The sequence below is a fragment of the Panthera pardus genome, unplaced genomic scaffold (assembly GCF_024362965.1).
Source record: "Panthera pardus isolate Hobbes unplaced genomic scaffold, ASM2436296v1 HiC_scaffold_16, whole genome shotgun sequence".
NCBI classification, from domain to species: domain Eukaryota; kingdom Metazoa; phylum Chordata; class Mammalia; order Carnivora; family Felidae; genus Panthera; species Panthera pardus.
The window spans coordinates 7249083-7274928 of NW_026526721.1; the positions used below are offsets into that span (position 1 = coordinate 7249083).

A 25846-nucleotide genomic window follows, 5' to 3' on the forward strand; every position below is an offset into this window, starting at 1 on the left:
GTGGGAGAAGCAGTCCCCGTCTGAGCCTTGGGCAGCCCTGGGGACTGGCAGAGTTGGAGGCATTGGCAAATGAGACCTAGAAGCCACTGGTCCAAGAAAAGTCATCACAGATTTTTAGAGACATGTCAGCCCATCTTGTCGCCCATGCAGAGATGAACAGCTTCATAGATGGCTTCAGACAGGTCACTCGCCGTGGCATTTTCTGGTGGAAACTGACAAAGTTACACCCAAAGTTTAAAATCTTTACTTAGGGGCGCCTGGGTGGCTCAGTCGGTTAAGCCTCCGACTTTGGCTCAGGTCATGACCTCACGGCTTGTGAGTTCGAGCCCCTCGTCGGGCTCTGGGCTGACGGCTCAGAGCCAGGAGCCCGCTTCGGATTCTGTGTCCCCCTCACTCTCTGCCCCTCCCCTGCTCGTGCTCTGTCTCTCACTCCTTCCAAAATAAATAAACATTAAATTTGTTTTTTAAACTCTTTATTTCTACCCTTTGACCCAGTGACTTTCTGTCTAAGAATTAATAAGAAGTGCGAATTGGGATTAGGTACAAGAATGTCTTCTGCATTAGTCACAATATTGAAACATTCAGATCGAGCCGCATCACCAAAAAGAAAGAAACGATTTTACACGTGTAAAATATGTATAAGCTAAAACAGTGTGCAGTCTTTAAAAACCATGGCAAAACACTAAACGTCTCCCGTTGAAAACAGGAAGCTGATAAAGCTGGACGGACAGTGTGTTTGCTCCGTGCCTCCCTCTCTAGGTAAGATTAAAATGGAAATGCAGCTAACGTGTTAATAGCAGTTATCTCTTCAAAGGAGAACAAAATTAGGAGGGTTTGTCAACCAGACTTTCCATTTTATGGAGTTAATCTGAAAATTCAATTTCCCTAGTACAGACCATTCCCAAACATTCCAGGTTTTACTGTAAATGAGAAGTACTCACTGTGCCCTACCGAGAAACTTTCCACATGCTGTGGTGGCCAAACCATACGAAATAATTTACTTTCAGAGACGTTTAGATTGTACCACCCCAAGGACCCAGTGTTCAGCAAGTGTCCAGGCTTATTATTCCACATCAGCTTCGGGCCTCATTTAATCGACTGGGTGGGAAGAGTTTGCATTCCACCCAACAGGTTTCCTGCCCCACGCCTTTGTTCGGGCGGGTCCCTTTGCCCCGAATTCCTTTCCTGTGCCCTATGTCTGGCAAACTCCTATTCATCCCTCAAAGCCCCGCTCAAACGCCACCTCCTTCAGCTTCCAGGGAGAGTTCCCCTTGTTCCTTTCTGCTGCCTTTTGTAAGTCGTTCACACCTCACAGTAGCACTTAAGTGTGGCTGTACTGTTGTGTTTGGGACCCCTCTTTCTCCTTAAACCAGGCTCGGCGAGGGGGTGTTGCATTTAACTTTTTTTTTAATTTGATGTTTATGTATATTTTGAGAGCGAGAGAGACAGAGCATGAGCAGGGAAGGGGCAGAGAGAGAGGGAGACACAGAATCAGAATCAGGCTCCGGGCTGTGAGCCATCAGCACAGAGCCCGATGCGGGGCTCGAACTCATGAACCGTGAGATCGTGATCTGAGCCGAGGTCGGACACTCAACCGACTGAGCCATCTAGGCACCCCATGGGTGTTTCATTTAACTTTTAACCCCAAGGCCAACACAAGGACTGCCACACGGCAGGGACGTAATGTTGGAGGAAGAGTGGGGTGGCCGAAGGTATCATGCAAGTGAACTCTCGGCTGTCCAGACTTAGTATCTGCTAAAGCTCATTTAAAGATATGCCGTCTGATATTGTGGGTCAGAGGGGAGGCCAGTCCAAGGCCTGGCATGTCAGAGAGAAGAGGGTACAAATATGCCAGTGACCTTGAATCACTGAACTACCAGTGAAGACTTAGACTTGAGTCATAGCTCAAAGAATAGCCTACAAGATCGATCCTGCCTTAAAGAGAAATTGGGTCTTAGGTTTCTCACGCTGATAAAATTGACAAGCATGAGGGCATAAATATATTCAGTTGAGCCTAACCAATTATTTCCTGTTCTGCACACTGGCCATCAGAGGTTAAAGGTTTAAGACACCTTTGAGCGCTAGCCCTCTGTTTGAGTTCTCAGAGCAGGAGTCTCTGACGTTTTGTGCCTCAGGGATCCAAGAGCAAGGACAGAATTGAAGTATTCAAACTGAGTTTGTACTTTATTGTTTTCAACGTTTGTTTATATGTTGTGCATTTTAAAAAATGTGCATAATATATTAGTACCTACTTGTATATGTGTATTAGTACATATATGTACAAAAGTATATGTGTTGTGCCTGTAAGTCCAAAGTGTTAGTGTATGTGTGTGTGTGTGTGTGTGTGTGTGTGTATGCAGTGGGGGTGGGGGACTGTACATTTTTGAATCCAGTGCTTTATTATTATTTTTTCCTGTTTATTTATTCTTGAGAGAGAGACACAGAGAGACAGAGAGAGAGGGAGACAGAGGACCCAAAGTGGGTTCTGTGCTGACAGCAAAGAGCCCGATGCGGGGCTTGAACTCAGAAAGCAGGAGATCATGAGCTAAACTGAAGTTGGACGCTCAGGACCTCAAGACTGAGCCCCTCAGGCACCCAGAATCCGATGTTGTGGACGAGTGCTTATTAAACCTTCATGTGCAGACAGATGTCCTGGGCATCCTGTTAAAATGCAGATTCTGATTCAGAAGCTGTGTGCTGAGGTCTGAGAACGTGCATTTCCGCCAGGCTCCCGGTGACGAGGCCAGCCACTAGCTTTGGTTTGCAATCAGCATTTTGCAACCCGAGTTCCTCATCGAAACTACACAACACAGAGCACAGAGCAATCTGAAACGGTTTCAGTGACCCTTTTCTCTCCCATGGGTGGCCGTCACCAGCTGATTTCGCTCGCAGAACTCTATGGAGAAGGAAGCTTTACCTCTGGGAGAAAGTTCAAGGTCACTAGCCTTTTTTTTAAAACCCTGCTTATAAATCACTGCGCAGCATCACACGTCAGTCCCGTGTTTAATAATTTTTTTCCAATGTTGGTTCTCCTTTACGAGAAGCAGAGCTAGAAACCAACGTTTTGACCACTCCTGATCATCCAGGCTCCCGTGGTACTGGTGTTAAGCAGAAGAAAGCTCAGTGGGAAGTTTCTGACTAGGAAGGGCTACCTCCGGGCACCCTCACCCTGATGGGAGGCTGGTGTTGAAAGTCAGTGGGTTGCAAACGTTCTTTGTCCGAAGGAAGAGGAGAAAAAGAACCCACCCACATCTGTAGCGCTCAGTGAAGATTTGTGAGTGAAAACACACGTGCACAGACGCACACGATATTGACACAATGATTCTCTTAATTCACAGAGTCTACCCGGCCATTCACGTGCGCGTGAATTTTCAAATATCTGCGTCTTCTCGGCTGCGGGGCTGGTATCCGAGTATTTCCGTTCCCTGCGGAAAAGTGACGTGTGATTGAATTGGAACAGCGCTTCCTCCGAATCTAGGCCCACGTCCCACACAAACACAACGCAACCCACAGGATTCAGACTCAGTGCCTGAGAGCACGTGTTCAGGATTAGCGAGGACAGTGGAGTGGACGAAGGAGAAGTCCTAAAGGGCCATTCCGTTGGCCGTTTGACATGAGTTGGCCCCCAAATGACATCTGGTCGGCCAATTCTCAATGCTCTATCTTGGATCTGTCTTCAGCCCTGATTTCAGTCAAGAGATCCCGGTTTCAGAGGGTGGAATTGGGAGCCAGACCCTGGCTGCAAAAGTTGGACAATGCCCTTTTGTCTTTCCTGCATGCCACCTCTTGTTCCTGTTTGATTGTAGGTAAATAAACCTCATGGAACAAGAAAGGCCAAATGACTGTCTTCGGGTGGTGAGGACAAAAGGTTCAGCTGAGAAGAATGTCTTGCATCACACAGCCTCGAGGACCCCTGGTTTACGTCAATATCCCTTGAAGCTGCCCCTCCCCTTCTCAGCCCCACTGCCTTGGTTTAGAGGCACATACTCTCTTTCTTCGGTGACCCCAGGAGGCTCATAACCAGGTGCCTGTCCCCAGTGACCATCCGTGTGAGGCCTTGCCGATCTCCTGAAATCTCTCCTCCACTGCCCAGCTCAGCGGCCCCAGTTATCTACAAACCAAGGCCTGATCCCTTGACCTTATGACCATGGCGTGTGAGTCCTTTAGGAGCCGCGCCTCCTACCCCTGCCTTGGTGCCAGCTTTTCCGCGGCCTGTGCGAGCCATGCCGAATGACTCACGGTTGCCCAAATGGGTTGGTCCTCTGTTGACTGATTCGATACCTTCAAACATGTCAGGCCATCTACTAGAAAGCTCTCTCCCTTTCTTCACTCGCTTCCTCCTGTCTACCTTTGAGACCTGGCTCATTCTGGGGATGTGCTTCCCTTGTTCTCACAGGTTAGGCGCTTTCCCTACCTGCCCCCCTGTCCCTGTGCTTCTGTCTCTCGGAATATTTATCTCAGTGTGGTGGAACTGTTGGTGGACTTCTGAATATCTAATTGCAGTAACAATGATCAGATTAACAATAGCCATTAGCCGCGAGCATACACATGGCCAGAACTGTGTTGACAGCTCGTATTCCTGAACTCCAAACTTCAGAGCCACTCTGGCAAAACTCTGGTAAAAATAAGGGGCTCGGATGAGTCAGACAGTTTGCCTGAGGCCACACAAGTGGCCAGTAGTGGTGACAATATTTAGATCCTGGACTGACTCAAATTCCAGCTCGTGCATCACCCTCCATTGCCTCCTGTTGGAACATAAGCTCTCATACCTTATGTTGCGTGTGCCAATGTCGAGGTTCCAACAGGCCCTTAATGTTTATGAATGAATGAATGAATGGGTGAATGAACGGAAGCAAAGGCATTTTGGAGTCTTCCGGTGCTGAGAAAAGCAGCCAAGGGTCTCAAAATGAGTGCTCCCATATATTGGTGTATTGATGAGCGAAGCGGAGAAAGAGTACTTTGCCTCTCTCGGTCCGCTCACTGCTGAAAGATGCAGGGGGGACCATGCCTATGAAGCCAGCGTTCCCTGCAAGGTCACGGTGCTGCCGTGCACCTGCCTGAAGCTGCTGCTATGCCTCTCTTCTTTCTTTCTGTGAGTGACTCCGGCCACCCAACCTGATGCCCGTCCGCCTCTCTCTCCCCACTTCCTTTACAATTAAAACACATCGTCTTCGGTTCTGCCTGCAGCTAAGTCTTGTTTCCATCCCCTGCTTCTCTCCCCTTTCAAGGCTCCACTCTGCTCACTGTCCCTGACCTCCTTTCGGCCCCTTTTTACCCCGACTCCCCTTTAGAGCCACTCTCCCTTTCAAAACTGATGACGTGTCTATGTCCGTCCCCTGAGTCAGCCCTCAACCTGGTTTTCATGTCTTACGTGATATAAAGTCTAAACTTTTTACCCGATGTCTGAGTTTTCTAGGTGAGACCCCCTGGCTGCCATTCTGGGCACATCTCTGGACGTTCACTCTGTCATCCATGCTTCAGTGATGGCGAAATGCACTTCTCCGCACACTGCGTGCTGCCCCACATCTTTCTACCTGCCTTTGCTCCCAGTGTGTCCACTGCCTGAAAGGCCCATGTTTGCACAGATCCCCCAGCCGAAAGCCCGTGATTCCCCTGCTAACTCCTCCCACCACAGGTTCATTTAAGACCTGCCTCTCCTTTACCACTCTAAGGTATAGTTCTCTCACTTCTGTATCATGAATTCCTCTGAATGTATCTGTCTCCCCTTCTGGAAGGTGAGTTCTCTGAGAGCAGATATTGGGCCATGTTCATCTCTGTAGCCACAGAAACACCGTCCCTGGCATATAGTAGGTGGTCAAAAAAAAAAAAAAAACTTTTGATGACTCATACTCAGGACTCTATAAATGAGTCAATAAATAGATTAATAAGCAATCCATAAATTAAAGGATGAATGAAGGTCAAAGACATGGCCCAAAACATATGAATGGTTTCAACATACTTATCATTACATGTGAAGCTTTCTAAATTCTTCCTTTGAAGGGACTTACAGTCACGTATTGTCCTATCCTGCGTGAAGTGAGTTTCCACTGTGCTACAGTTCACCGGGTTAAGGAATGCTTCCTTTCGTCTGTCCTGACTCAGACGCTCCCGGAAGCTGGGAGCTTCCTCCGTTGATGACCCTTCCTTGGTGATTCACTGATGTCCTCAAAGAGTACATACACGGATGTTCAGATATGGCTCTTCTCCCCAAAGATGGCTTGCTTTTTTCGGGAATGATTAATCATACCTGTAGTTACTTGAAGCGTTGGAGCTTTCCACTAAAGAAGTCTAATTACGTTCGCATGTGCTTTGTTTCCTTCCTTGTTTACCCCGCTCCCCGTACACACACATACACAAAATCAGCCTGGAAACTGTGGCAGAATCCTATTCTGCCTTTATTCACTTGGTGGCCTTTTTCGCAGCTTTCTCGACAACATCTTTCAAAATCCCAAGGATTTCACTGGAAGATCATGGTTAAGGTCAGAAGGAAAGGAGGGAAGGCTCATGAATCTACACAGCGGGTAGGGGTTTCTTCCAATCTCTCCCCTCGCCCCCCAGTCCTTCCTTCCATCCATCAAACCATCGCATTTGATTCCCAGGATTTACTTACTAAAATCAAAGGGGCTAAGCCTTATTTTGAGCAGCCCATCACCGCCTTCTCAGTCGTGAGAAATGGGACCTAGTTTTTAATGCTATTTCTATTACCATTCTGTAAAATATGCAATGAATGATTGAGGAAAACTAAAACCACACATAGCCTAGGATTAAAAATGGTGCCATGGCCTTCAAACTCCAGTGGGACAACCCCTCGCTCTGGGTCATTATTTCCTAGAAGCTGTGAGTATTCCTCAGTGTCTCCTAATCACCAATATATCATTCATTCACTTACTCACTCACTCACTCACTCACTCATTCAGCAAGTATTTAACACTATTATAAGAAAAATACAGTCTTATGCCTGGTCCTGGTCCTCAAGTTTTACCATCTAATAGAGGAGATGACATATACATGAAATGTTATAACACCAGGCAGAGTAGGATCCTTTCTGGCTAACTCTTAGGGACATGTAAAAACTCCTATAATACAACTTATGATGTTTACTGGTTCATGTGTTTCTCCCATCCCACAAGTCTGCAAGCTGCATAAATACAAGGACTGTGCCTTATTCTAAAGCTCTGTATTGTCCTGATCTAACAGTGTCTTCCCAGCTGACGTGAACGAATGTACTATATAGAAACATAGGGAAAACATCCAAGAAAGGATCGATTCTTTCCAACTGGAAGAATCACAGAAGTCTTCGTGCATTTTCTGTAGGAAGAGGAAATAGGAGAAAGGGAATTGTCTGTGAGGGGAACTTCCCAGGCAAAAAAAAAGGATGATGTGGTGGCAAAATACTTTCTTGAGTAGGTTCATTTGATTGGACCATAGGTTATATCAATAATTCCAATTGTGGCTGCATATAAGAAACATCTGGAGAAGTTTTTAAATGTCTTAATCCCTTGGCTTCTCCACACATCAGCTGAATCAGAATCTCTCATTGGGGAGAGGAAAGGAGGGACATATTATCAGGAGCCTGAGTTTTGGTACTTTTTCAAAATTTGCCGTTTGCTTCTAGTGTGTCCTGATGGTTGAGAATCACTGTGGTGCCTTAAGAGATTAAATATGAGGATGGATTAAAAGCTCGCGTGGCAATAGATTTTAAAGAGCTTTAAAACAGAAGAGTTTGATCTGTCGACAGGTAAAAAGAAGCCAGGCTCATGTAGCAAGACAGATTGAGATGAAGAGAGTAGATATAGAGAGATGAGATAAGATGCCGTTAATGCAATAAAAATGAAGCAATACACGAACTCCAGGGCATCACCACCTTGGCTTACCAACAGGTAACACTCACACACCTGTTAGATGTGAGGTGATGACAGGGGAACAGGAGCTGCTTTGTCCCTGGATGAAGAAGAAGGCTTGAACGACAGAGTATTGAAGGCAACGCTGTGAGATTGGCTCTCCTCAAGTTTGCTTTGAAGCGTTCTTCTCTAGGAAGTAAATTTGGGGCTGGTGATGAAGATTTGGGAATCGCCACCCGGGAGCAGACGTGAACCGCATGAGTCAATGAGATCTGTACCAAGGAAAAATACCAACGGCAGAAGGAAGCTGAGGGCTGAAGCTAGGAGACGGGCCACACTGGGGAGGACTGGAGGACTTTTCGGAAATGCGGCTGGGCAAGAGCAGCCAGACGGTTGGGCAACTGTGTAGCTCATCAGAGTGGGCAACCAGGGAAATGAGATTTCAGGAAATAGGACATGATCTAGGAGTCGAAGATTTGAGGGTGGACAGGAGGCACTGCCGCTCCCAGGGGTGAGTCCTGGAAAGGAGGGGGGACCCCTGGTTCCCTAAGAAAGAAGGGAAAGAGGAAAGGTTACACCCACTGCTCGTGTACTTATTGAGCACCTACTATTTTCCGGACTCTTTCAAACACTGGGGACACCACGGTACAAGCAGATGCTTGTTCTCATGAAGCTTATGTTCCAGCTGAGGGGGAGGGGAAGGAAGGTAGGAAACGTTATGGGAAAATACTGAGCGGTAGAAGATGAACGCTGCTGAACTGTGCCCTTGGTCCAGGGAACGGACTAAGTATGGTCCTTTGGGGAAATGTGAGCAGGGCGGAAAGATGTGGAAGAAACTGGAGCTAGCTCTCGAGAAGCCAGGAGACGAGACGAGAGAGGAAGGAGTCTAAACAGCCGCAGGACCCAGTCTCTTGGCTACACCTGCTGTGACTTCGCAGATGTCGATGCTGAGTACCCGGGAGCCCCGGCCGAGTACGGAAGAGGAGAGGTGCCCGGAGCCGGGGACCGGCGAGGCCTCAGCGGTAAAAGGTGACCGGGACTTGGGATTACAAATACCACGGTAGAAACATAAACATCGAAAACCCGCAGAATGTAAATTCTCAAGGTCACGGCGCGCTCATCGGCTCGTGGAATCCATATGGTAATTGAGCACATTAAGAAGCCTACTAACTCTGCTATTGAGTTTTAGAAGGGCTATAATTTAGTATCGCCAGCTATCAATTAGGCCTGTTTTCCTCATCTGTAAAATGAAAGGGTTGGGCGAAATGGCCTCCAAGCTCTCTCCGGTATGGGCAGCCAGTGAACATCAGAGAAAACGCGAAAATCTGAAACTCGGTTTACTTCTTTAACGTGTACATTGAATGTGTGACTCTCGTGTCAGCTGCACAGCTAACGCGGCTCTGGGCTGACTAGGCCCTTGGTCACCAGGACCATCGTGGTTTTAAAGATTAATCGCCCTGTGAACATACACAGCCTAAGTTCTGCTGGGAGAAATCTCAGGTGTCACGGGTAATTGACAAGTTGTTGATAGGACATTGGAACAGACTGACAGGAAAATTCTTAGAGACCAAGGGGTTCTAGTTATTTGCAAGCTGGGGAAATTGATTTGTCAATATCGGGGAAAAGGGGGAGACACTGGTTAAAAGACGCCAAGGAAAGAAGGAAAGAAGGAAGGAAGGAAGGAAGGAAAGAAAAGGAAGGAATGGAAAGGAAGGGATGGGAAGAAGCTTTGCAAATATTAGAATGAATAGCTAGGTATATGAAATAGAGTTATATACATATGAGTCATCTCTCAGAGCTAAGATGAATTTACAGCAGTCTATGTAGGATCTTTCTCACCCCCCAAAATTGTGAGTTAGAGTTAACCAGGCCTTAAGCAGATCCTAAAAGCCTAAGGTAGAATGCTACCAATTGGACAGTCGGTAAGGAGAACTAGACTACTAGCTAGCTATCATCACTTAATATTTTAAATACCTTCCCCCTCTTCACAAGCCATGCGGTTTGTGGATAATACAATACACAACATTGGAAGAAGTAAGCCTCCGTGTGTGCTTGTTCAAACAGCTGCATTTGTTAGACACCTTGTCGTTGAAATCGAGGTCTTTAAGGCTCAAACATCAGTGCTAATGCTGCAAGTTATTTATTTGTGAATTTAATCTGAATTAAGAGCTAATTGCTATTTTTAGAAGCATGCCTGTTCTTTACTAATAGTTGTATACCCAAAGCCTTCGTTCAGGAAAATAAACTGGGGCTTCAGTCTCTACAGCATAGGGTACAAGAATTCATCACTCTTTTTCCTCACGAGGTTAAATACTGTCTTTTATTTGCAGTCCCATAGCGTAGTGCCTACTCACATTTAAGCACTAGAAGTTTCAAACACGGGAGTTTTCTTCAAATCAGGAAGATACATATTAGTTGAAATGAAAAAGAGTGGAGAGTAGGGGAAAAAAAAATCATGCCTGAGGTCACGATGAATCATTTTGGTTGGACCTTCCAGAAATTCCCTAGTCTTTTGAGGTTTGGATGTTTTATTTTTCCCTTCCCTCCGTGGCACCCTGGGTGGCCAGCGGGAAGCACTCTGGGGGCCTTACCTTGAGTCCAGGTGCTGGGACCCAGCTCAATCGAAGGTCCTGGAGATCTGGGGCAGTGACCAGGGGGCCCGGCTCTGCAGGAAGGACCTGGGACCGGGGGTGCAGTCCAACCTTGGGCCGCATGCTCACGGGATGGCCAAAGCTGGGTAATGGAGCCTTCCTCACCCACTGCCATGGTGGATGAACAGCAGAGCCTTTGGCCCACAAGAAATTCCAGCCCGGGACTTTGGATTTTATGGGTGAACGACAGCCCCCTTGCAAAAAAAAGAAAAAAAGGTACTTGTATCTGACCTGGCTCCAGATTCTTTTATATGCTGTTTGAGGGGTGCCTGGGTGGCTCAGTCGGTTGAGCGGCCGACTTCGGCTCAGGTCATGGTCTCACGGTCCGTGAGTTCGAGCCCCGCATCGGGCTCTGTGCTGACAGCTCAGAGCCTGGAACCTGCTTCAGGTTCTGTGTCTCCCTCTCTCTGACCCTCCCCTGTTCATGCTCTGTCTCTCCCTGTCTCAAAAATAAATGTTAAAAAAAAAAATTATATGCTGTTTGACAACAGAAACTGCCAAGCAGAACCACCGCCTGGAAGGAGGCACAGCATTTTCTCAGGCTTCATGGGTCCTGGGGATGCTAGCAATTCTCCCTCTCGCCTGGATTCTCTCCCACGGGGCTCTGGAGCCTTTGGAGGTTATCTGATCAAGAATCACATTTCAATCACTCTCAAAGCTGTCGTGGGCCTCACACTCTCGGTCACGGGGCCGATCGCGGTGCTAGGTCACAGGTTGCACGGTTGGTTTTCAAGACACCCAGCTACTGGGGCACCTGGGGGGCTCAGTCAGTTGAACATCCGACTTCAGCTCGGGTCATGATCTCACGGTTCGTGGGTTCGAGCCCCGCCTTGGGCTCTGTGCTGACAGCTCAGAGCCTGGAGCCTGCTTCAGAGTCTGTGTCTCCCTCACTCCCTGCCCCTCCCCCAATCTCTCTCTCTCTCTCTCTCAAAAATAAACATTAAAACACCAAGCTACCAAGCAGCCCCTAGTGGTGGAGAATTATTGTAAACAGATGAGAACACACTAGAAATTTCCCGTGACTTTGGATGGCTCTCATGTGCCATCATTTTCGATGACCTCCATATGCATTTCTCCAGATGTTTCTTCTCTGCCAGTCTGTTCCCATAATGACCTCTGGACAGGATGTGGAGTACCTGCCCGGAATAATAACGACCAGGCCCGCAGCCAGGTTGTGGACAGGTGTATTGGGGAAGCATTCTAGTGCACAGGCTCACTGCTTCCTGACTAGAAAATACTGACATGGTGTTCAGCTCAGTCCTCAGAACATTCTTTATAGGACCATCCCTGGGAATGACAGTGTTCAGGGAAGAACTATTAACAAATGTCAACATTTTAGGGACAGCAGGGATTGTTTTCCTGTGTTCAACCTGTCTTCTCTTTCTCTGTCTCTCTCTCTGTCTCCCCCCCCCCTGCCCCGCCCATACACACACCCTGGTCCAATTTACAGTTTTTGACAAAATTGGGTGAATCATCACATATTCAGTCAATATTATTCCATGCTTAGCTTTGTCTCGAGCATTTTGGTGATAGAGATGCAACATGAAATAGTGAAAAAATATGGGGTTGGAGCCAGACAGACTTGGGTTCAAATGTCAGGTCTTCTGATATGACAGTGGGGGGAGAGGGGAGGCCCTTAAAGTCTGGAAGCTTGTGCCAAGCTCAGGAGGGACTCATCCCGAGGACAAAGGGAGATGCCTTGTGGAAAGTACTTGGGAAAGTGACCTTGGACAAGTATTCAGTCTCCCTGATTGTCAGATTCCTCCTTTCAAAAAAGGGGCGCCTGGGTGGCTCAGTCAGTCAGTAGAGTGTCAGACTCTTGATTTCGGCTCAGGTCACGGTCCCAGGGTCATGGGACCGAGCCCTGTATTTGACTCTGTGCTTAATGTAGAGCCGGCTGAAAAGTCTCTCTCTTTTCCTTTGCCCCTCTCCCCTGCTCACACTCTCTAAATAAATAAATAAATAAATAAACAAGGGAGATAATAAGGCTCACCTCGCATTAGGATCACATACAGCCAGTTGAATGCACCCAACACGGTGCAAAGCAGGACCCTGAGAAGCATGGCTGGCTGTCACTCGGTCAAGGGCGAGAGGCCCCCAGCCATCAAGGGCTTGTCATCTGATTGGGGTGGGAGGCAGCACCTGTGCCCAACAAACACCCACTCGGGGACCCAACATATGAAAAGGGCTTCATTGCCCAGAGACATTCTGGGTTGGGTTCAGCCCAGAGAGAAGGAAATTCAGGGAGTCCAGAAGTGATGAGGCCCCTGTGGGAGGGACAACCGAGCCTCGTGGGCCTTGAAGGGAGGGTGTTGAAGGCGGATAACAAGACCGGAAGCGTAAGGAAAGAACGGCGGCCTTGGGGAAAGCGGCCACACCGGCAAAGCCAACAAGGTCAGGTTAAATGCAGAGCAACTGAACAGGGGGCCTGGGTGAGGAGGGGAGCTTGGGAAACGGAGGTCAAGTGACAGCGTTGGCGATAAGCAGGTCGGCTAACGGATGCCCTGGTCTGCGCTCGTGACCGTCCGATTCCGGAAATGTGGGTAAGACGGCTGCCAACCGCACACGTCCCCAAGTCCTAGGGACACCTGGTGTTTCGGTGCCAACCTTCCTCTCTGTCTCCTTTCCCCTGATTTTAGAGAGCACTGTGGTTTCTTTCCCGACCAGGCTGTGCAGTATGTACTCAATTTATAGTTTACAGGGATTTCTCACACACCCATGTATGTTTTCCACTGAAGTCTGTACTTTTTCCTAGACCCGCCCGAATTCCAGAGCATGGCTCATTTGTACGCCAAGTTCATAGTATTTCTCTTTGTCACTCTCCTCTTCTTCTAAAACCTAGGAGAAAGTTACCTTTTTAATGTTCCTGCGTGTTTTTAACAGCAAAAAAAAAAAAAAAAAAAAAAAGAAGGATGTCAAAAAAATAATTACAAGGGTAATTTCTGATTCAATCTGCCTTGAGAACAACCCCGTCAACGGGCTTCTGCCAAGTCTAAAATCTTGTTCATCAGAGTTTGAGTAGCTACAGGGGCATGATCCCTTTTATAAGTAAAAGAATAATAATAATAAAAAAATCTGGTTGAAGATTTTGTAAGAGTGATGACCTAGCCTCTGGAATTCTGGGCTCCTTTACAAAGTAAGGAAAACAGAACCATATAAAAAGGGAATTAGGTCCCCGGGGAGGAAAGTCAGCTCACGTGGGTCATTTTGAGAGTGGTTCTCTCTACTGATGCCTAGAAGACAGAAGAGCCTTCCCTGCCACGTTCGTCCAAAGCGTCTTCTCTGACTCCCTGGTGTCTCTATGGCAGGCATTCCTCCAAGTTCACGGATGAGAAACAGGGAAGTTGGGGACGAGGCAGAGGCTCACACAGCCCTGAGGTGGGGGCTCCAGCCCAGGATTTTCACCTCCTTTCACTACCCTTCTTCTTGCCAGCCATCCTAAGGAAGTGTGCTCACCTCGGGCTGGGAGGAAGGGGGTGCTGAAGAATCTGTTCGGGAATTGGGGCCCTGGGGCGGAGACAGAAGGAACCAGTCTCTGTTGTTCGATGGCTTCCCGTGTGCCCCAAATATGCGAAGACACCGGGGCTCGTAACACCAGTGCACGTTACCCTAGGGCTCCGTGGCTGGGAGTTCACACACTTGGATTTCCCATCTGGAATGTCTGCTTCCAGAATCCAAAGTCTCTCGTCGTGAGAGCATCCTGCCTCTTTCTTTTTGAAAAATTTGTTTTTAATGTGTATTTATTTTTGACAGAGAGACAGAGCGTGAGCGGGGGAGGGGCAGAGAGAGAGGGAGACGCAGAATCCGAAACAGGCTCCAGGCTCTGAGCTGTCAGCACAGAGCCTGACGCGGGGCTCGAACTCACAAACCGTGAGATCACGACCTGAGCCGAAGTCGGACGCTCAACCGACTGAGCCACCCAGGCGCCCCTTGCCTCTTTCTTAACAGAGTGAACTTCTTTTTGTCAAGCTTCCACCATTACCTGCCAGGGGCTTTTTCTCTCTCATCTTTTGTTTCTTTCAGGCTTCAAGAATTCTTATCACATATGTATATTCTCCTCTCCAGAAGTTTCTGAAATATTACTCATTTGACTTTTGCTGAGAAAAATTAAGGCCTCCCCTCTTTGAATCCACGTATCCATTTTTCAAAAGGGCTATAATACTGCACTTTGTGTTTTGCTGAAGTTTTGTTTAATCACAGCACGGCACCAAAAACCCAGAAGGTATTCCCCGCAAAATAAACTTCAAGCTGTAGGTTCAGTGCCAACAACAGCTAATTGTTCTGAGGGAACTGGCATTGCTTGCTCGTTCTCTCTCCCTCGTTATGACTGTCTTTGTCAGATCCTGCTTGTGTTCACGAGGTCGCTGATCTTAAGAAAGAATAAACTTGAAAAGTCTTGCTTTAATCATTGCAGTAATTAGCAAATTTGGACACTGCATTATCTTTCCCTTTTTACTGGAAACACATTCAAGCATGGGCTTGTCGCTTTTCCAGGGCGTCTCGGGAAGACTGAAGCTCATAACTTGCAAAAACCAGGTATCCATCCAGGTACGAAGGAGCCTGAGCTGCTGGAAACTTCCTTCAGGAGCACATGTCAGTGCCCCTCCCCACTAAACCTATACGTTTACAATCGTGATAGAGGTCGATTTATCAGATCACTTGGTTGACTTTCAGGAGGAGAAGGACCGGGCTCGCCACCCTTAGAACGCAGAATGGAAGAGAAGAGACTTTCGCCATCGAGGGGCTCAGAAGGGGCCATCCTGCGCTCCTGAGGACTCCGATTTGCCAGCCGCAATAATCTCTCGGTCCTCTGAGCTTTTACCTGGAGTGTGAATTGGGAAGAGTCTACCGAGCCCTCTCCACCCCCCTGTCTTGTTGGCATTGTCAGGCCACCTGCTGCTTCTTCCCCTCAACTTCCAGACCCACTTCCTGCCCGCTCTGATAAATGAGTCAAGGCGGTATCGGTAAGAGCATCTCCAGAACGTTCCTACCGACTTTTGCTACTTTGGTCTGCCGTCTGCTTCTCTGCTGAGTCCTTCTCTTTCATTCTCTTCCCGTGCGGTGGACTTTTCCTCTTGTCTGCGTCCGCCCCCGCCCCCCACTGGTCCCCAAGGTCCTACGCTCACCCTCCTGTACTGCTCTTTATAGCACGTCTCGTGTCCTCTACCTGACGCTCTTGACCACGCCTGGTCCCATTACGTTAACTGTTGTTGACCGACAGCACCTCCTCTGAGAACAACTCTGTCTTTCCCTGGGATGCCCCTCCTAGAGAAGTGCCCAGAACTGACTTGTCCCAAACAGAAATCATATTATTTGTCTTCCCCAAATGCAGTTACTCTTCCCGGTGTTTGGTCCCAACAACGGCGTCCTCGTTCTGCCACCTGTGAAATCCTTCCCTCCTGCCTAATGTAGTGCGAGCCCTTCTAATGGACCCTGCCAGTGCCTCCCTTTCCCCTTCTATTACCGCGCCGGGCCCCAGGTCTTCAGGCTCTCTACTGGCCTCTCAACACCCCGTTCCGGCAAGTCACGTGGCCTGCACGGCCGGCCTGATATCCCTAGAGTGCAGCTCAGAACCCCCAAAACCAAAGCGTTCGGTGACCCCTCACTGCTTACCAAACCGGACCCCAGACAGTCCTTGGCAACCCGCCTGCCCCTGAGTCTCATCTCCGGAGGCTCGGCCCTTAAGGCTCTGGCCACTAGAGGCCAATGACCTTGCATCAGAGCTGGCTTCACCCCTTCTGAAGCAAGCCGCACACCCTCTGCACCCTGTTTTCCTCCTCTCGAAAACAAGGCTGATAGCGAAGCCCGCCAGGTAGGAGAGACAGTTGTTGTGAAGATTCAGGAGGACCTAGAACCAAGTTGTCTTTGGTGAGCTCTCAGCATCGCCTTGACCGTTGCCATCTCTCCCCACCCCCACCCCCCTCCTCCCTGGTGCACCTGCCATTCTGCTTGCTCTGATGGCTCCTCCCATCCTGACTTTCAGAGTCCTGTCCACTCGCCTACACTCTCTCAGATTCCCCAAGGCCTTTCCCGACCGTCCCAAACAGATCTGGTCTTCTCTCTTGACTATCCCCGACCGCTAGCTTGGCTCCTTGTGCGATTCTGTTCTGCCTGATGCCACAGACATTCTGCTGCACGAGTGGTTTCTACTATTTCTTCTCTTCTGTTCCCACCCGCACGTCATCACAGAAGCCAACTGGGGGGATCCCTGCGATCAAGGACTGCGTCTTCTCCCGCGACCACCCAGCCTCCTGCCCAGTTAGCCAGCAGCACACACACACTGGGCGAAGGGGCTTGGGGCCGGAGCCCAACTCTCCCAACTCCTAATAGGAGTTGATTAAAAACTCATTCAATATACATTCCCCCCAACTTTGGGCTAGTGCCTCATAGACCATTTCTTCAGCTATCGAAAATTAAACAAAGGGTGCTGCAAAAAAGCGAAGTTTAGAGAACATTCCCAGGAGGCTGGGCTAGACAGGCCAATATCCATCATTATAAAATTTATTTTTAAATTTTTTCATGTTTAGTTTTGAGAGACACACACAGAGAGAGAGAGAGAGAGAGAGAGAGAGAGAGAGACAGAGTCTGGGACGGAGGGAGAGGGGTAGAGAGAGAGGGAGACACAGAATCCAAAGCAGGCTCCAGGCTCCGAGCTGTCAGCACAGAGCCTGACGCGGGGCTCGAACTCACGGACCGCGAGATCATGACCTGAGCCGAAGCCAGATGCTTAGCCAACTGGAGCTACCCAGGTGCCCCTACAAAATTTACTTTTTTCAATATACATACCCTCACACAGCCTCACACTCCAAAATGCCATATACTGGCATAGGCTGCTTCCAGTCGGAGTGAGATGCATTTGATCACAATCACAGCAAAGAGGCTCTTCTAAGGTTTAGTCCCGTAATATTTCATCCTCAAAATGGAGAAATCTTAGAAAATTCTCTTCGACTTAAAATTTAAAACACACTGAGAGCCAAATACCCTGATTGCCACAGGCACACTAACACGGGCCTTAACTAAACATAGCACTTGACGGAGACTAGAAACGACGTGATGCCTGGGCCTTGCCCCCTGGATTGGCCGCACCCTGGGTCAAATCCCTCTCTGCCTCCCGGGATTGCAGCGACTTCCTCCTCCTCTTTCTTTCCCTTGTTTCCAACCCCAGGATCCAACTTTCAGTGCACGCTCCCATGCCAAAGCCATGGAGTTTTATTTCAGTGTCCTTCTTTCCAAAATACTCTGCGTGCTGCTCGCTTTCCCCGAAGGGGTTTATTCAGCTACTTTGTGGTAGGTGCGTGCTGCCCCATTTAACCACTTCTAGCAGCCGGCCTATCACGTCGAAATGTTCACCAAGGGAAAAAAATGCACCAGTTAGTAGTTTTCAGATACATGCTATTTCAAAACACTTTGGATAAAAAGTTCTCTGTTGGCGTAAATGCAGGCCACGGTTCGGGTGAGGATGTAATTATAGCAAAAATCCCACCTTCGTGTCAATGCCTGTTGACTCAATGAAGATCGCCCAAGGAATGATCCGGACCAAGCTCTGGGAGCACCGAGAAAGCATCAGGTAAGTCTCCATTGTCCCAGAGCTTACAACTAGTCGGTAGGTGAGACAGACAGATAGGTTGCCTTGTAACGTAGGGTTGAATGGGGTGAGCCAGCTCGTCCGGGAGGGGGGAGGGACGTCTACAGAGGGTTCCTAGCCCAGGCGTGGCCGGTCATAGATGGCCTCCTGGCAATGGTGCCAGACCCGAGTCTAAACCGGTGGAGAACATTTATCACCTCACTTATGGACAAGCAAATTATACACATAGTGACAATTAAATTATAGACAGTGATTTTAAAAAGAAAGATCTGAAGAGCCAGAATAGACATTATCTTTCAAAAGAATCATAAAAAACGATGCCTGTAAAACTCAGCACTGCAAGGGCCTGATTGATTCCCAGTTTCAAACACGAAGTGTATTTAAAACTCACATTGGGGGCGCCTGGGTGGCTCAGTCGGTTGAACGTCCGACTTTGGCTCAGGTCACGATCTCACGGTCCGTGAGTTCGAGCCCCACGTCGGGCTCTGTGCTGCCAGCTCAGAGCCTGGAGCCTGCTTCTGATTCTGTGTCTCCTTCTCTCTCTGACCCTCCCCCACTCATGCTCTGTCTCTCTCTGCCTCAGAAATAAACATTAAAAAAAAATTAAAAAAAATAAATAAAACACACATTTAATTCTGAGGCCCCAAACGAGATTCTGCCACTGTGGGCCTGCCTACGTTTAGTTTGTGGTTTTCAAAAAGCAGATAAAACTCGGGGCCAAATCAGGTCGATCAGGTGAGCATCTGACTCTTGGTTTTGGCTCCGGTCATGATCTCACGGTTTGTGTGTTTGGGATCCTCTGTCTTCCTCTCTCTCTGCCCGTCAAAACTCATATAAAGTGAGCAAGTGATTTACTCTAACTACCTGTTTGAGGCGTACTCCTATTTTCCCTTCGCATCTACTTTTTTTTTTTTTAATTTTTTTTTTTAACGTTTTTTATTTATTTTTGGGACAGAGAGAGACAGAGCATGAACGGGGGAGGGGCAGAGAGAGAGGGAGACACAGAATCGGAAACAGGCTCCAGGCTCCGAGCCATCAGCCCAGAGCCTGACGCGGGGCTCGAACTCACGGACCGCGAGATCGTGACCTGGCTGAAGTCGGACGCTTAACCGACTGCGCCACCCAGGCGCCCCGCGCATCTACTTTTTATGTCATGTTACATTTTACGTGAGGGGCTGTGAAAGTCTTTGGAAACTCACTTAAATCCTTAGGGAATAAGATGGGGGGAGAGAGAGAGAGAGAGAGAGAGAGAGATAAAGAAACAAAGAGGCAAAAAGTAAACACATTCTTAGGAGCTGACTATCTGTAGCCAGTTCCCGGTCCCAAAGGCCGGCCAGTCACCTGTAGGGATAGCGCAGGTCCCGAAGGTATAACTCAGAGCCAGGAAGAACACGAACACTGTAACATGTTCTTGGAGCGAATGACACCTTGCCACCCCATGCCAACAGTAGTCTGCAGAGGTGGCCCCAGTGCGGCCAGATGACATATTCATTGGAGGAGCGAACGATAGCTATAAGGAAGCGGGAGGTGGGAGGCAGTTCTGTCGCCCAACATGGTCGTACAACACGTGACTCCCAGTTAAAGCCTGGCTCTGCCGCAGGACTTCTCAGAGCTTTAGGATGCTGACGATGACTGTGGAGTTCCAAGGGGGGCCTACAGACCGCGGTAGCTTCCTATCTAAGCGTAAACCTTCTTTTTGCAGGGCGAGAGTTATGTGGAACCCTCTTCAGGACTCTGCTTGCCACAGAACTTCCCAGGACGGACGATGCTTTACTGTCTAGCTTGACTGAGGTTCAGGATACGCCCTCCTGCCTTTGGGCTGGGAGAACCGCTCTTGCCCCAGAAGCCGGAGCCAGGAAGTATAGGGCCAACGTCTAGGTGGTCTCCCCCAGTTCCCAGGAGATCGAGTTATGGAGGCGCTGGAGTGGCACCCTCGCTGCCCCCCTCTTACCTCCTGCTGCAGCTCTGGCCTGCCTGGGAGAAGCCAGTTCTGCCCATAGGGGCCAGGTGGGTTGTGGTATCAGGAACCAGAACCCTGAGCATTTCTTGATCAGATCATCCCCGCATTCGTATTGATAAGAATCGAATCATGCGACCTAACACCCAACTCCTTTGTTAAAGACTGTTGTTAAGACCAACATCCCTATGATGGCACTTGTTTGGGGTTTTTTTTGACACTGTTTAGAGGGCAATTTGAGGGGATGTTTCATCTTTAATATGGACCTCGGGTGGAAATGATGGATTTGAAACTTATGAAACAAGACAAGATGTCGAAAATAAAGCCCCACTGTATGTTGTCAGCATTGGAATACTCTCTCTACACCTGCAGTTTCATTATTAATGTTTGGGCTGCATACACACCCATGTGGCGTTTGTGACCTGCACTTATATGTCTGTGCATCATGTCGCTCACAGTTTGTTATATAAAGATCCCTTCCATGGACTTTTGAAGATACAAAGAAGACAGGGCAGATCCTCATTCTTTAGCATTTAAAGAATTCTAGACAAAGGAACCAGGCGCTCCAAGGCTTGTCCATTTCCTTCAGTTCCTGGCGGGTATGTGGGGAGGGCGTTTTTAGGAAGAGTACAGATGATGTCAAAGGTCGAGGTGCTTCAAAACAAAGGATAAAGTTTTCCAACGTGTTCTCCAAAGGGAGGAATAAAGGGCACCTCAGGAAGTGAGAAAGCCAGAACTGGGGAGCTGATCTTGTATTCTTTGGCACGGCGGAGTAGGATCGAGCAAGATACGGATGTGCCAACATTTGCAGGCACAAACATCGCTGAGTGGGAGCGTTATCTGCCTGGTAGGCATGGGTTTTGCAAGCATTCATACGGAGAAATGGCACTGTTCACTTCTGGCAGAACCGGGAACAGCATTAACAGAAACCGAGGGAAGAGGCTTTCCCTTGCCGGACACGGGGACATTTCATGGCCATTTCGGGAGGGACACCCCCCAGCCTGTTTGAAGAGAAGCACCTTTTTTTTTAATTTTAAGTTTATTTATGTATTTATTTATTTAGAGAGAGAGAGAGAAAGGGAAAGCAAGAGCACGAGTGGGGTTGCGGTAGAGAGAGAGAAGTAGAGAGAGAGCATCCCAAGCAGGCTCATGCTGTCAGGACAGAGCCCCCTGCGGGGCTTGAACTCACGAACTGTGTGATCGTGACCTGAGCCAAAATCAAGAGTCAGACGCTTAACCGACCGAGCCACCCAGGCGCCCCGACAGGCACACTCTTGATGCCTTTAACATCATGCTAGGTCCTAGGCTCACGACTAGCATGGTATTCTTTGAGTTTTGACGTGAGCATGAATCTCAGCGCCCACACACTCTGCTGTAGGAAAAGCAGCATTTTGATAGCAGCTTGCCCTTGGGCCTAGTTATGGCCTAAAGGTTTGGCCACGGCACAAGGATCTACATTTCACGGCAACCCGCCAGTGACATGAGGAACATTCTACAGATCGCCCGGATCAATTTTCCATACATCACCGATCATTAGATATGCGTAAGCACGATGGTATTTTCGCTTATCTTTTTCCAGTTACTTAGAGGGCAGCCAGCAGTTAAAATTTACATAAGCGAATGCAACCGATCCCTCAGAGATACTAAGTATCAGGCCTTTATTATGTATGACAGGGTGGATTTATCCTGAAGGTAATGACATTAGCTTCAAGATGCCTCACTTGTGCTGAACCTTTGTACCTAGTTTTCTAGTCACGTTTTTCCTTAAAGAGGGCCCCGACATTGAACATTCTTCAAGCTCCATATGACCTCGATGAGCCTCTCGTGCCGGTACTCGAGAAAACACACAAGAATTTCATAGTCATCAGCCCGACACTAGGAAGCAACTTCAGCTGAAATACAATGTGGATTGAAACCCAAATCTGACTACCTGGGTCCTCCAAACAGCCTGAGAACTGGATCGCAACTCAGAGGCGTTCCCTGTGTCCCCCATCGGCCCCATGCTGATCTGTGATCCCGGGGGCATGGTCAGGTTGAGAACCCAGACCCTGGGGGTTGATGGGGTTGGTCAGCGGCCAGGGCGGGCACACTGGCTCTTGGCCAGCGCCACAGCCCCCGCCCCCCAAGGAACTGGTTACTTCTCCTTTTACTGTGGATCAACACGTATCCAGATTGCTCTGAATTTGAGCCACCGGAGTGGTGGGAAAGAACGAAACGAAACTGTTGCTAAATCTTTGCAACATTTCCTCCTGGCCTCAGCCCCCAGGCAGCACAGACGTGCTTTTCCACTGTAATTGCCAATTGCTTCCTGCGGACATGTGTGTTTTTGTATCAAATATCAACACCTTGTCCTTCTCGTGTCCCGCCCGTCTGATGCTGTGAGCATGATCAGGCATCCCTGGTTCATGACCGTATCATGACTAAAACACCTGGCATTTTGTGCTCTAGAATTTTAGGTCTAGAACCACAGACTGTATTCTGGAATCAGGCTGTATGTGACCTTCTAGAGTCAAATTGGATGGTGCTGACTATGGGTTTATCGATCTTTCCACCTGTTACGGCATCCTGCCCACTGAAGGGAACACAGGTACACAGACCCCTCACGAGCTCTGATGACCTTTCTTTAGGAGAAGCGTTTTGGGCTAAAATGCCCTGGGAATATGGTCAGCATTTCCACGTGGACTCCAGCTGCGCCCTGCTGAGTGGAGAAGCCCTCACCACTGTCTGCATTAAACCCACAGAACATTTTGTGACATTCGTCAGATTCCAGTTTCTTGCCTTGTTTTACGCAGGAATGTGGATTTTGCTCATTTCCCCCCCTTTCATCTCAACAAAGTAACACTTACAAGATAAAACTTTTTTTCCCCCAGAACATATTTTTTAGATTATAAATTATTTCCTTCCTTCTCTGCCCTCAACCCTCCCTGTCAAGGTGGGGAAGCAGGATGTCCTCTTGTCCTTTAGTTGAGGGAAGGCTTGGCATTTCTAGAACTGCTCACTTCTGGCCACACGGTTCCCTTCACCTGCCTGTAAAAGGAGCGACGGGGGAAAACTACCTGAATGGCAGCAGAGGGCCAGGCGTGCTGGGTCAGAGCTGTCTGCTTCCCGGGCACTGCATCCTTGAGGGGCACAGAGCAAGGCTATCCCACCACCCAGGGCTGCCGCACCCCACTCTCCAGCTGCCCCCACAGCCCCGCGGCCAAGGTGGATCCATGACACGGAGGCGAAGGGCAGAGGAAACCGAAGGATGGATAATAACCTCAGTCTGATATGCCCCTCGAATCTGTCCATGAATACGCAACACCTTCTTCTTTGCAAGCATCCAAACTAACATTAACTCTCGCCATAGCTTCCTAATTATTTTTGAAGTCGAGCTACTTTGACTTGAAGGGCGAATTCAAACACATTTGGAGATACCCGATTTTGTCCAGTGTGAGGTGCTTAATAAAATTTCCGCGGGCAGGAGGAGTGGGGAGGGGCACGTGGGTGGCTCAGTCGGCTGAGCGTCCGACTTCGGCTCAGGTCATGATCTCACAGTCCGTGAGTTCGAGCCCCGCCTCGGGCTCTGTGCTGACAGCTCGGGGCCTGGAGCCTGCTTCAGAGTCTGTGTCTCCCTCTCTCTCTCTGCCCCTCTCCTGCTTGCACTCTGTCTCTCTCTCTTTCTAAAGTAACATTAAAAAAATTTTAAAAAAAACTTGCGAAAAGACAGTAGCTGAATCACCTATATATTAAAGACTGCAGGAAATGATTAGGGAGGTTTATATGCCTTGAACAGGGGATAGTCGTCTGTGCCCTCTCATGCTTACGGCTCTGTCTGTGGACTGCTTGTGTCGCTTCTAAGGTTCTGATGCGGCCAGCAGGCAAATACAGTCCACAAGCAGCTCAGGACTCTGACGTGAGGCATGCGAGAAAGTCAGCGGATGACTCCGTGCCTCTATCCGGGGAGGGGGTGCGGCAGGAAAGGCAATTTCGAGTGTCTGACGTTCACTGATTAGGTCTGAAAAGGTTTGCCTCTGTGCAGTCGCTGCCCCACATGGGTGGGTTTTCTTGTGCTGAGCGTGTTGCTGTCTTTCAGGTATATAATTACACACACATGCGCGCACACACGCACACACCGAAACAAGAAAGCGCAGCCCTTTGGAGATCTCCTGCACGCCAGGGCAGAGCCGGGGTGTGCTGAGCCCTGTGTGAAGAAACCCGCAGACCCGATTTTACTGGCTCTCACGGCCGCTGGCGTGGGAAGCCTGGGGTCTCGCTCTCCTTCCCTGCAAACACGGGCCGTCTGCACTGGCTTGAAGTGTGATGAGAGGAAATCGGGGAAACAGCACTTTCCGTAAAATGACCACAACTGCTGGCGGAGGAAGGAGTGGTAAGAGGGTGGGAGGGCTTTTTAAAAGTGTGTTTTCCTTAAGCTTCCAGAATCACAACATTCAACCTAGTCTGTTCCTGCAAAACCCCCAACGATTTATGCGTTTATTTAACTCGGTGAAGACCTGTCAGCTCCGTTATTGGATTGGCATTTCTGGGATACGGATGACCCCGGTCTGGTTAAAGTCTTCTAATTTGCAACCTTTAGGGGAGACTTGCCATGTTACCTCTGGGTGGCTCCCCGCATGCTCAGTGATTACATTTGCAGCTAGAAAAGAAGGAAAACTGCTCAAAACAAAAACAAAAACAAAAACAAACCATAAACCCTCCCCCCCCCGGGGAAGGAAGAGCGGAAGAGGGAGCCCTGCATGAGGTAAGTGCTGACTTGCACGGCCAGCGACCTGATACTTTCCACCAGCGGCTGGTGTTTGAATTGAACACGAGTGGTGGCCGCATTTGACTCTCTCCTTTGGATCCTTAGGACAAGTTTAAATCGAGAGAATCTGTCACCTCAGGCTACGGCGGCTCGTTACACAGTTGTGTAAACATTTACAAAGACAGGACCCAATAGGGTAAGATCGGGGTTGGCAGTCGACTGTGCGTGAGTGTGAGCGGGGTTCTGAGGTTTCAAAGAAAGGACTTGACCAATCCTTTGTCAGTTTCTTTTTTTTCAAAACGCTTCCTTTAGGTAAACACACACACACACACACACACACACACACACAAGAAACAAAACAAAGATTAAACTATTTTCCGCTCGGAAGAAATAAACCCGCGCACGTGTGAACCGAGCGGGGCACACAGTTCGGGTCTTGAATTCTGTCCGGTTGAACATCGCGTTGTGGGGTCAGTTTCCCGACCCGCGACACAGAGAAGCTGGGAGGTCAAGAAACACCTCCTCGGACGGCAGGTTCTCATGTCCTCCAGGGGACGCAACGCGGAAGTGCAGGCAGGAGATACAACACCGGTTTCACGGGAGCCGGGTGGAAATTTCACGCCGAGTGACATTGCTCAGCTGAGAGCAGCGTGAACTCACAGGAAATCACACACGGGTTCTAAGGCAGACGCCTTCCCCCGCCGGGCCGTGAACAGGGTTCCTCATGTTTCCGAAGCCAGAATTGTTTACCTACCGTGGAAAACTTACGTAACTTTCTCCCTCTCTCTCCCTCTCTCTCTCTCTCTCTCTCTCTCTCTCGTGAGGATAGGTAACAGATTTTAAACCATTCCGGTGAGGTTTCGCCTTACGGCAGCCCACCCTGACTTCTCCCCGGACAAAGGAAGCTCACGGCCAGAGAGCGACCCAAGAACTATGTCATCCCTGCAAATCAGTACCAAACCCGCTCCGACAGATACCGTGAGAGAAAACACTAGCAAGGGGAAGCCGGAGTCATTCCGTCCCTCCACCTAGATCACTTACACCCACAGCAAACAAGACCACATCTGG

General features: G+C 48.9%; 1 protein-coding gene across 3 annotated transcripts in view; it reads right to left on the reverse strand.

The window, feature by feature from the left end:
* KCNJ15 (potassium inwardly rectifying channel subfamily J member 15) overlaps nucleotides 1–25846 on the reverse strand; it is a 77431-nt gene that overhangs the window by 18232 nt on the left and 33353 nt on the right. Inside the window, exon 1 of one of the 3 annotated variants that reach the window (XM_053903077.1) lies at nucleotides 10433–10687. The exons of the other annotated variants lie outside the window; for them this stretch is intronic. The gene's annotated coding sequence lies outside the window, so the exon portion shown is untranslated. Of the gene's footprint in view, nucleotides 1–10432; nucleotides 10688–25846 lie in introns of those variants that run through there. 3 annotated transcript variants of the gene reach the window in all.